This window comes from Lygodium microphyllum, chromosome 23 (assembly GCF_053477565.2).
Source record: "Lygodium microphyllum isolate KBCC chromosome 23, Lygodium_microphyllum_v1.1.10, whole genome shotgun sequence".
NCBI lineage: Eukaryota > Viridiplantae > Streptophyta > Polypodiopsida > Schizaeales > Lygodiaceae > Lygodium > Lygodium microphyllum.
The window spans coordinates 117,897,792-117,908,455 of NC_141157.1; positions in this window are offsets into that span (position 1 = coordinate 117,897,792).

Below are 10,664 nucleotides of genomic sequence, written 5' to 3' on the forward strand. Positions count from 1 at the left end.
ACACAATCGAAAGCACGAGTTCCCCGGTTGTAGCAATGAAGTTAGATACGACAAAATTTAGGATGTTGCAAAAGTGTTGATGAATGATATCGCGCTGTTTTGGAGATTTGAGGACCATACAACGTGATGAAGGTTCTTTCTTAAGCAGGTGAAGTATTCTATCGCATTGTTTCAAACAATTCAGTAGCTTTTGACATCACTAACATTGGATGTACGACATCTCTGTCAGTCGGATACATCAGAGCTGTCGGACGAATGGCAGTTGTGACATAAGGTGTGAAATCGCATTCATGCCAACTGAGAAGTTCTTATATGCTCACGGGTGCAGATCTCCACGTGTCATGTTCTCATTGGTCGTTTGATTAGGGTTTCTAGAATATTCCTTGTTCTCGGCCTCACACCTATTTAAGGAAACCTAAAAATTTTCGCACACTTTTCTTCTCCATTTTCTCGCACGTCAAACCGTCTTCCTCACCCCCTCCGTCAACCCCTGCATCACCCCCTGCATCTCCTTATTCATCAACGACCCCCTTCGTCACCCCCTACATCACCTCCGCTATCACCCTCTCCATCACCTCCTGCCTTACCCCCTCCATCACCCCCTACATCCCTCCATCACCCCCCCTCTGTCCATACTCCGTCACCCCCCCCTCCATCTTCAATCTCCACGTCACCCCCTCCATCCATACTCTGTCACCCCCTCCATCCATACTCTGTCACCCCCCTCCGTCAAGATCATCCTCATCGTAGGCACAATAATATCGTGTTGTATTCCTAGCTAGTCCTATTCCTAGATTATCCAACACAAGGCGAAAGGATAAATATAAAGCTTTTGATTTTCTTCCTATCACGTCGTATTGTTGACTTGTCTAGCCCTCTTTTTCTTACTCTTGCAAAAACGGTGCGATATTGGTGTTTGGAGATTCCTAGATCCTGCAACACGGAGAGAGTGCACCACTTCAAAAGGCTTCTACCTTGATATTTGAATTGTATAGGCAAGCAATCTTGAGCTATTGAGTCTCAAGAAGATGTTTGGTACAGAGATGTCACACATGTCTGCCTCCACATCTATGAAGAAGAAAAGAGTCCTTGAGCCCACAATGACAAAGGAGTCAGTTGCCTCAGATGTTTCAATAGCATCTCATATGTCTTTTCCAACTAAAGGTTCAAGAAAGGATCCAAAGAAGGGAAAGGCTTCAAAGTCTCCTGTGAGGATCCTAGGGTTGTCTCAAATTACAAATATCACAGCCTCTGAGAAGCTTTTGGATTTTCTCATGGAAAACAATATTGACATTGGTTTCTATCCAACAACTAGGGAGATTTTCAATCCAAGGTGGGACCTTGATCAAGTTCTCAATTTCTCAAATGAGTTCATCAAGGAAAATTTTGAAGAGTTTGAAGAGTTGGCATATCCTTTTGTTCAGTTGGATTCCAAGGAGTATGTTCACACCCCAATTGGAAGGTCAGACACTGAGAAGTCCTTGTTTACCAAGAAATGCAGTTATCATTCTCTTGACAGATTTTATGCACCTGAGTTATGTTGTTTACACCCAAAAAATGCAAGCTTATGCTTAAGTCTACTGCATTCATTGTATTTTCCATTATGAAATACCTTCTAAGATCTGATGAAAAGCATAAAGAAACCTCAAAATTATCTAGTTGTTTCCTTCTTAAAGACATTGTAGATGAAGTTGATGTTGAGGAGCAACTAGACACCCAGATGGAAGCATTAGTTGCAAAGGACCTAAATGTTGCTGAATTCAGAGCAGAGACAGTAATTGAAGAGACCACTATGGAGGTTGATGAGCCATCTGACACTCCTTCAAAACTTATTGTTCTATCTTTGCCTACTTTTCCAATTAAAGACAAGGATTACATATTATTGTCTGATCTCTAAATTCTTTTCAATTTGAGAGAAGATTTTTGTTTGGCAGTTATTGCAGAGCCATATGTAGATGCAAAAGGCATAGTGGATGTTGAAAATGAGTCCAATGAGGACTTACTCAAATTAGATACTCAAATGTCTAATGATAAGTTTATAGATGCATAAAATGTTTTTTCCCTATGTTTAAGCAAGGTTAAAGATGTTGAGAAAGAGTTATAGGCTGCTGACAAAGAGTTTGACCAATTTCAAGAGAAGCTTGGAATCTCCAATTTTGAAAGGGAGGAGTCTGAATATGTAAAGGAGCTCAAGGATGTCAAGGAGACATCAATTAGATTATGGAATCCAAGAAAAATTGAGAGTGATGAAAATCAAATGGTAATGCATTCTTTTGTTTTTGTGGAACCACATACATTTTTTCATTTTTTTCATTTTGACTGTTGTTTTTATAGTTGGAGATTGCAGATGAGGATAATTTCTTGGGAAGAGCCAAAGGATCGAGAGTTGGTGGTAGTTCCCTAAAGAATGTTGCACTTGGGCATTATATATCAAAGATTGATCCCAATATTCTGTTGGTTTTGCATAGCACTTTCTCAGAGGAGGCCTCATGGCCAATTGTCTGTGTTAAAGCACTTACAAGGATTCTTGGATACTCAGGTTTGCAGTACAATGCTGTAATATATCAAAATTAAGGAAAAAGGGGATTTTTTCCCCCCCTTATCCTCCTATCCATGGCGCTTCGTGCTGGAAGGAGGGAAGGGATAGAGGAGCCAGTAAGCTCCTCGCTGGAGCTTGCTTGGCTTCCCAGCCATGCATTCATGCCGCGTGGGGGGAGGGGAGGTACCTCTCCCCCTCCCTATAAAACCAGGGCTATGGGGACTGTGAAGGGGAGAGAAAGGCTGTGATAATTGGGTTCTGCCGTGAGGAGGTCTTGAAGCTGATAGACCGTGAAGGAGAGAAGAAGGGAGCTGTGTCATGACATTTCGCCATCTCCATTTCCGTCGGCTGCAGACTACCCCCCCCGTCATCGCCATCTCCAAACTCCTACCCGCTGTCAACGTCCATGTGGCTCTTCAGCTTTTCAGAAGCCTTGGAAGCTTCTTAGAAGCTTCCAAGGATTGGGCCTCCTAAGCCCCCTTTCCTGTGGCTTAGGACTACCCCCCCCAAATTCCCTCCTAAGACCCCCCATATCCCTTTTTATACTGAACCAACCCCCCTCCCTGGTTTTTTCTTAGAACCTTTTCACCCCCTCCCAGTTCTACCCCTTAGAAATCATTTTCATTCCACCGCGGTCTTAAGGCCTTAACCCCTTCCCGAGGGGCCGTTAAACCCCCACAACCCTTGGCCTCATAACCCACAAATCCCTTTCCCGTGCCTAAATTTGTAAAGTCCCTTCTTGTGTTTCTTTGAAACCGTGTTGCACCCCCCCCCCCTTCATATTCCTTTTTTTTAACACTCCCCCCCTAAGCCCTTACCCCTCGTGTCCCCTTTTTCCTTACATACCTTTTTCCCTCCCCCATACTATAAGCCTTCACCCTTCACCTTTCCCTTTCACCCCGGTTTTAATCCCTAAAGCCTTTACTACTCCGTGTCCTAAAACCTCTCTAAAAATCCCCCTTTCTATACCTTTTACCCAAGCCCAAAGTTCTCCCAAGGTTCATATGGTTGCGAAGACACACTCACCCATAACCTTTTTGCCGTGTATATACCCTATAGGGCCTTCGGAGGCTTTATAAACATTTCCCTCTCCGAAGAAGCTAAGACTTTAAAGGTCTTATTATCCCTTCTCGTGGTCAATCTTTTAAACGGCTCCTTGCCTCAAAAGAGAGACGGTGGAAATCCGAAAGAAAGAGTAAAAGATGCCTTCACATTCGAACTGCGATGCCGCCTAAGAAAGTCCAAGGAGTAGCTGCGGGAGGGTCATCTCCTGGTATCCATGTGGATATCTCACCCCAAAACCAAGTTTTTCCTTCTTGGTTTTATATCGGTTTTAATATAATCATGCAAGATGAATTGTTTGGGTTAAGATATAAGGAAAGTTAAAAATCGAAAACTAAAGTATCCAATGAACTTTAGGGTTGAGCAAGTTGGGTTAATAGGGTACGCCCTAACCCAAAATATAAGGGATCTTACCAAGTTGCAAGACACCCTGGAACGAGTGCTGATACATTCGAAAGGAAAGAATCATTCCTTAGCAGTCTGCCAATAACAAGATCCGTTAATGAAAGTGTTTGTTCTTGCTAGAGAATTTAGAGCACTATTTGATTTATGAATTACAAATTAAATGAATATCTATACTTCAAGTTGAAGGCCTGAAGGGAGAGGCAGCCTTAGTTACCCCTGACTGCCTGCCTCTGACCCTAACCAAGGGGGTTGTTGACCGCGTTAGGAACGTGGACCGAACCCGCCACGAGAGGTCTCTCTGTTGAGCTCTACTTGGAGCAGGAGGACGCTTTAGTGCCAGGGGGGGCTCTGGCCATAAATCCCTTGCCTTTCGGGTCCCGCACAAGAGGCTAACATGACTCAGGATTGGATCTCGACGCCCGCATACTAGTTTACGGGCGGAAGCTTGGAATAGTGATCCCTGTGGATTACTGGATAGCCTTCGAGCGGATTATGTACAAGCCTATGGGCGGAACTCCTTGTATTTCAAAAATAAATTTGATGATATGTTAATAAAGAACTTGTTTGATATTGTTTTTCTATGTCACGTGATAAGATTACGTGAAGGAACCAGTGCTTAATGGTTTAATTAAAGAAGCAGATTGTTACATGTCAAATTAATGTGTTAGATAATTACATAACTAAAAGAAATCGAGGAAAGCGTGGAGGATGGGCCATGGGTCCGTCCTACGGTTGGGTGGTCCCGGTTGGCCGGGAACTTTTCTCAAATCTTGAAGAACAGTGGGATGATCGCGTCAAAGGACACGAACAACAAAAGTGTTGATCTAGAGTTATGTCTTAACTGATTTACGCTGTTTTAGGGGAACGGAATGGGACTATGCCTTATGGGATAGAGAGGTTGAACTTTGCACCCCTCTCGTTTCCCATTCTCCTTGAACCAAGTGCAGCGTGAATCCGCTTCAGACATGGCGTTTTTGCGTAAAGTAGTCCGCTTGGGTTCGACGCTCGTTGCTATTAGGTAATGACCAATCAGGAAAACCCTAATTCCAGTCGGTCCTAAGTGGGAACGGCCAGAATACTTCCGCTACGTGGCAAACGCGGGAAGCCCTAGATCGCAAATTCCGTAACATTCCATGGGAGTGCCAGGCGGAGCTTTCTAGACATCCTTCATTTCGGGTCATGTTTATGACTACAATGCATTCTCCGCTTTATAGAAAAAGAATTGGGATGATGAACATCCTGGAGAGCAGATCTATAATCCATCACCTTTGTACATGGAACGAAGATGGACGGGTACTTCAGGAATCTATTACATAGCCACCCACTGGTTTGCTTATCTATAGACCAACCTAAAGAGGATCAAGTGGTTGGAAGACCTAAAAGTTATGAAGCTGTTCGTTTTTGTGGAAGCTCACGTAAATTCAACTTTACATATTCAAGGTCGGAGGGTTGAGATGAACTCATATGTACATGAGGAAGTAACCCGTGTAATCCCAGCCGACAGGATTAAAGTTTTGGGCCGCCATGAGAAGTATGGATTCCAACGGAAATGATATCTTGAACTTCCAATGACTTATCGATTCCTGAAGATCCATGACCCAAAATCCTACTATTACACAATTCTTGTAAATAAATGCAATACAACGTTGTTCTCCCCAAACTAAATGTAACAATTAGCTTATCATCACATGAAACGTTGTATTCGAAAGGGCTATGCCCATGTAAATACAAATAAAGACTTCTTTTATCAATGTCTGGCTGTGCATAAGAGTTGATAAAAAGTTAAGTAGCTACATTGTTTACAAGATAGCTGAATTAAAGATGTAATATAAGCTAACATCGATTATCGTATAATAATGTTAAGAAAACCTTTATTCAGGCACAACCCCAGGTATAGCTTCCAAACTCGCCTCCTACATCAAGTACTGCTGTGATCTAAGAGAAGAAGTTCCTTCTCAAGCAGATTAAGCCACCCGTTTTTGATGGGAGAGGCAGATTTGTCCAGGCTGATGCTGAAATTTGGATTGAATCCATGGAGGATTACTTTGAAGCAGTCGGTACTGCACCCGCCAATCAGGCTATGCTCACCAAGTTAAAGCTCACCGGTGAAGCCAGACTTTGGTGGAAGCAATGGTGCAGGGATCAAGGGATTGCAGAGGGATCCTTACATGGGAGAAGTTGAAGAAAGCCGTGCAGGGAAGATACTTACCACTTGCATATCGCACGCAGAAAATGAATGAGTTCTACGAGCTAAAACAGCTAGGACTCACTCTTGATGCATACTACTCCAAATTCGTTTCACTTTTAAAGTATGCGCCACAGATGGACATGTCACAGCAGGTGTCCAAATTTTGTGCGAGTTTAAATCCACCACTAAATACCCGTCTCGAATCTATGCGTCCATCAGATCTTCAGGATGCACTCATTCAAGCAGTGCCTATAATTCAGGAGGTGCAAGCTAGACCAAGGGGTAACAAAACTTGGTCTTATAATGACCCAAACAGAGGAGCATTTAGACCTCAAATGAAGAGAGTTCAAGGTCGTAATTAGGGACAAAGAAAGAAAGCTAGGACGAATAACGTCAACAACTTTGTTCCTACTCAAAGTAATGGCTGAAACCTCCATTGTTTCCACTGCAATGAACCCAGTCACTTCAAGAGGCAACGTCCCAAGCTCAGCGGAGGACATCGCCAAGCGCCTTTTCAAGGAGTAGGCCATGGTCAAGGAGCCACTACCCAAGGAAGAGGAAGAACCGCCTGCATTGCCAATAGGCAAATGTGCAAAGGAGGGGAAGAAGAAGATCCGACCATAGAAGCAGAATTCGAAAGAGCGACAATCCATGCCGCTTTACACAAGAAAGGGACGAATCGCCAGTTCTCGGTGATTCAGACATCGTTGGACTATCAAGATAAAGGTTTTAAAACCTTGATTGATTATGGCAGTACACATTCCTTTATCTCACCAACATGTGCAAAAAGACTAGGAATAGCCACAGTAGAAGCACCTACCCTACTTGTGGAATTGGCAAAGGGTCGTGAGGGAACTTGTACCAGGCAAACTGCTAAGGTGGAATTTTTTCTGGGAGGAAAGAAGACTTCAGTTAAATTCAAAGTCATGAATTTAGGTATCCATGAGTGTCTACTCGGAATGGATTGGCTTAAGCCCAACGACTCCCACATTCACTGTGGAAAGGGTCAAGTTTCCTTTCGAAACTCTGAAAGGGAATTTGTCACAACTCAAGGTGAGGCAAGAGTGCCAAGAATCCAATTGGCCAAAGTATCTCGGATCATAAAAGGAGTCAGAAAGGGATTACCTATTTACTTAATCAAACTCAACAAGTTAGATCAAAGGCAAGAGTCTCATGAAGAACCTTCTTGGCTAAAGGAATACGCGGACGTATTCCCTGAAGAGTTGACCGAACTTCCACCTCAAAAAGAAGTGGATCATGAGATTAGGTTAGTTCCTAGAGGTGCACCAATTGCCAAGAGACCTTATAGAATGTCCATACCAGAAGCAATTGAGTTGAAGGAACAACTCAAGCAATTGTTAGATCAGGGCTACATCCGGCCTAGCAATTCACCGTGGGGAGCTCCAGTACTATTTCAGAAAAAGAAAGATGGGACACTTCGACTATGTATTGATTACTGAGGGTTGAATCAATCAACAATCAAGAACAAGTATCCTATTCCTAGAATAGATGAGCTTCTTGATCGTCTTCAGGGTGCAAAGATCTTCTCTAAGATTGATCTCAGGTCAGGTTACTATCAGATAAGGATCAAGGAAGAAGATATCCCAAAGACGGCCTTCAATACAAGATATGGGCACTTTGAGTTCTTGGTTATGTCATTCGGGCTTACGAATGCACCTGCTACCTTCAATAGATTAATGCAGGACATCTGTAGGCCATATCTTGATGATTTCGTGCTTGTCTTCTTCGATGACACTTTAGTCTGTTCTAAACAGGAAGAAGATCATGAACCTCAACTGCAGATAAGCTGTATGCAAAAATGAAAAAGTGTGCATTCTTCAAGCGTCAGATTGAATATCTGGGATTCATAATATCATCAGAAGGAATATTAGTAGACCCAGCCAAGGTCAGAGATGTGCTTGAATGGCCAACACTAGTATATGTCACAGAAATACGCAGCTTTCTTGGATTGACAGGATGGTATAGGGTCTTCATAAAAAACTATGCTTTGATCGCAGCTCCTCTGACGGATTTACTAAAGAAGCAGACTTCCATTACATGGTCAACTCCCGAACAAAATAGCTTCGACAGATTGAAGCAAAGTTTGGTATCAGCACCTATTCTAAAACTTCCAGACCTCAATAAGGAGTTCAAGGTAGTAACTGATGCTAGCATTCTTTCCTTGGGGTGTGTACTTATGCCGGAAGGTCATCCAGTAGCATACTCTTCAAGGAAACTGAAGAACCATGGAAAGAATTATGCTACGCATGATTTGGAATTACTAGTTGTCATCCATGCCCTAAAGCTTTGGAGACACTACCTGTTGGGTAACAAGTTTACTCTAGTAACCGACCATAAGAGTCTCAAATGGATCTTTAACCAGAACGAGCTCAACATGAGGCAACGTCGGTGGATTGAAGTGTTGGAGGAATATGACTTTGAAATCAAGTACCGACCAAGGAAAGAGAATGTAGTTGCCAATGCACTTAGTCGCAAGGCATTCCTAAATTCCCTAATCTTGCAGAATCCATCAACAGCCTGATCTCTAGCTACAAAAGTATCTATGCCAAAAAACCCTATACTTGAGTTAGCTAGAGAGGAAGCATGCCATGATTTGGCCTACCAAACAATGCTAAAGGAGATCTCTACCAAGGAGCAGAATCAAAAGTTGCAAGCTAAGTATCAGGAATTTTCCATTAATAATGGACTTGTCTACTACAGAACAAGGCTGTATATACGAGCAAGCTAGTCACTTAAGCAGAAGATAATGTGGGAAGCTCATGATTCCCCTTTCGCAGGACATCCTGGCTATGCTAAGACTCTTAATGCAGTTAGGAAGAGCTACCATTGGGAGAGGCTCAAAGGTGACGTTCTCAAATATGTCATTGAGTGTTTGTCTTGCCAATGTATCAAAGCCGAACATGTCATGATGCCAGGGAAACTGCAACTGCTTGACATCCCCCAAATGAAATGGGAATTCAACAGTATGGATTTTGTTGTAGGCTTACCCCAAGTCCAGGGAGGATACAACTCCATCATGGTTGTGGTTGACATGCTTACCAAGGTTGCATACCTTATTCCAGTAAAGACAAACTATAAAGCCTCCAACATTGCAAGATTGTTTATCAAGGAGATATTCAAGCTACATGGTTTACCCAGAAGAATCATTAGTGATCGAGATTATCTCTTCACATCACACTTCTGGAGAGCTATCTTTGAAGCTATTGGGACTCAACTCTGTTTTAGCACCGCCTATCACCCCCAAACAAATGGCCAAACAGAGCGAGTAAACCAAGTCATCGAGGATATGCTTAGGGCATACTGCTGTTGAGAGCTGAAGAGGTGGATTCAATACTTGCCATTGGTTGAATTTGCCTAGAATGCTTCTTACCAGCAGAGCATTCAGATGACCCCTTTCCAAGCATTATATGGTCATGATTGTCGAAGTCCCCTAAACTTTTCTGATCCAACCCTCAGGGTTGAAGCGTCAAGATAGATGTTGGATGAGATGAACGATCAAATAAAAACAATAAGACAAGACATACAAGCGGCCAAGGATAGACAAAAGGCATATGCTGATTTGAAGCATCAAGAAAGAGTCTTCGAAGAAGGAGACATGGTCTTCATTCGCGTACGCCCTAAGAAGAGTTCTCTATCCCTAGGAGATTGCAAGCAGCTAAGTCCAAGGTATTGTGGGCCGTACAAAATCCTCAAATGCCTAGGACCCAATGCTTATAGATTGCAACTCCCTAAGAACCTAAAGGTTCACAATGTATTCCATATCAGCCTATTGAAAAAATATGTACCCAACCCTAGCCATGTACTTGATGACCAACAAATTATAATGCCTAGTCAAGGAGTCCTTGAACTAAGGCCTGATAGGATCTTAGATGTTAGGGAGAGACAATTAAGATCCAGAACCTTGAGAGAATGCCTCGTCCAGTGGAAAGATTATCTCGAAGAGGATGCCACTTGGATAGAAGAAGACACTCTCAACCATCAATATCCTCAGTTTATCTCGAGATGAGGACATCTTGATTCCTCTAAGGGGGAGAGAATGTAATATACCAAAATTAAGGAAAAAGGGGAATTTTTTTTCCCTTATCCTCCTATCCACGGCGCGTCGTGCTAGAAGGAGGAAAGGGATAGAGGAGCCAGCAAGCTTCTCGCTGGAGCTTGCTTGGCTTCCCAGCCATGCATTCACGCCGCATGGGGGGAGGGGAGGTACCTCTCCCCCTCCCTATAAAACCAGGGCTATGGGGACTGTGAAGGGGAGAGAAAGGCTATGATAATCGGGTTCCGCTGTGAGGATGTCGTGAAGTTGATAGACCGTGAAGGAGAGAAGAAGGGAGCTGCGTCACGACATTTCGCCATCTCCATTTCCGCCGCCTACAGACTACCCCCCCCTCTGTCGTCTCCATCTCCAAACTCCTGCCCGCCGTCAACGTCCATGTGGCTCTTCAACTTTTC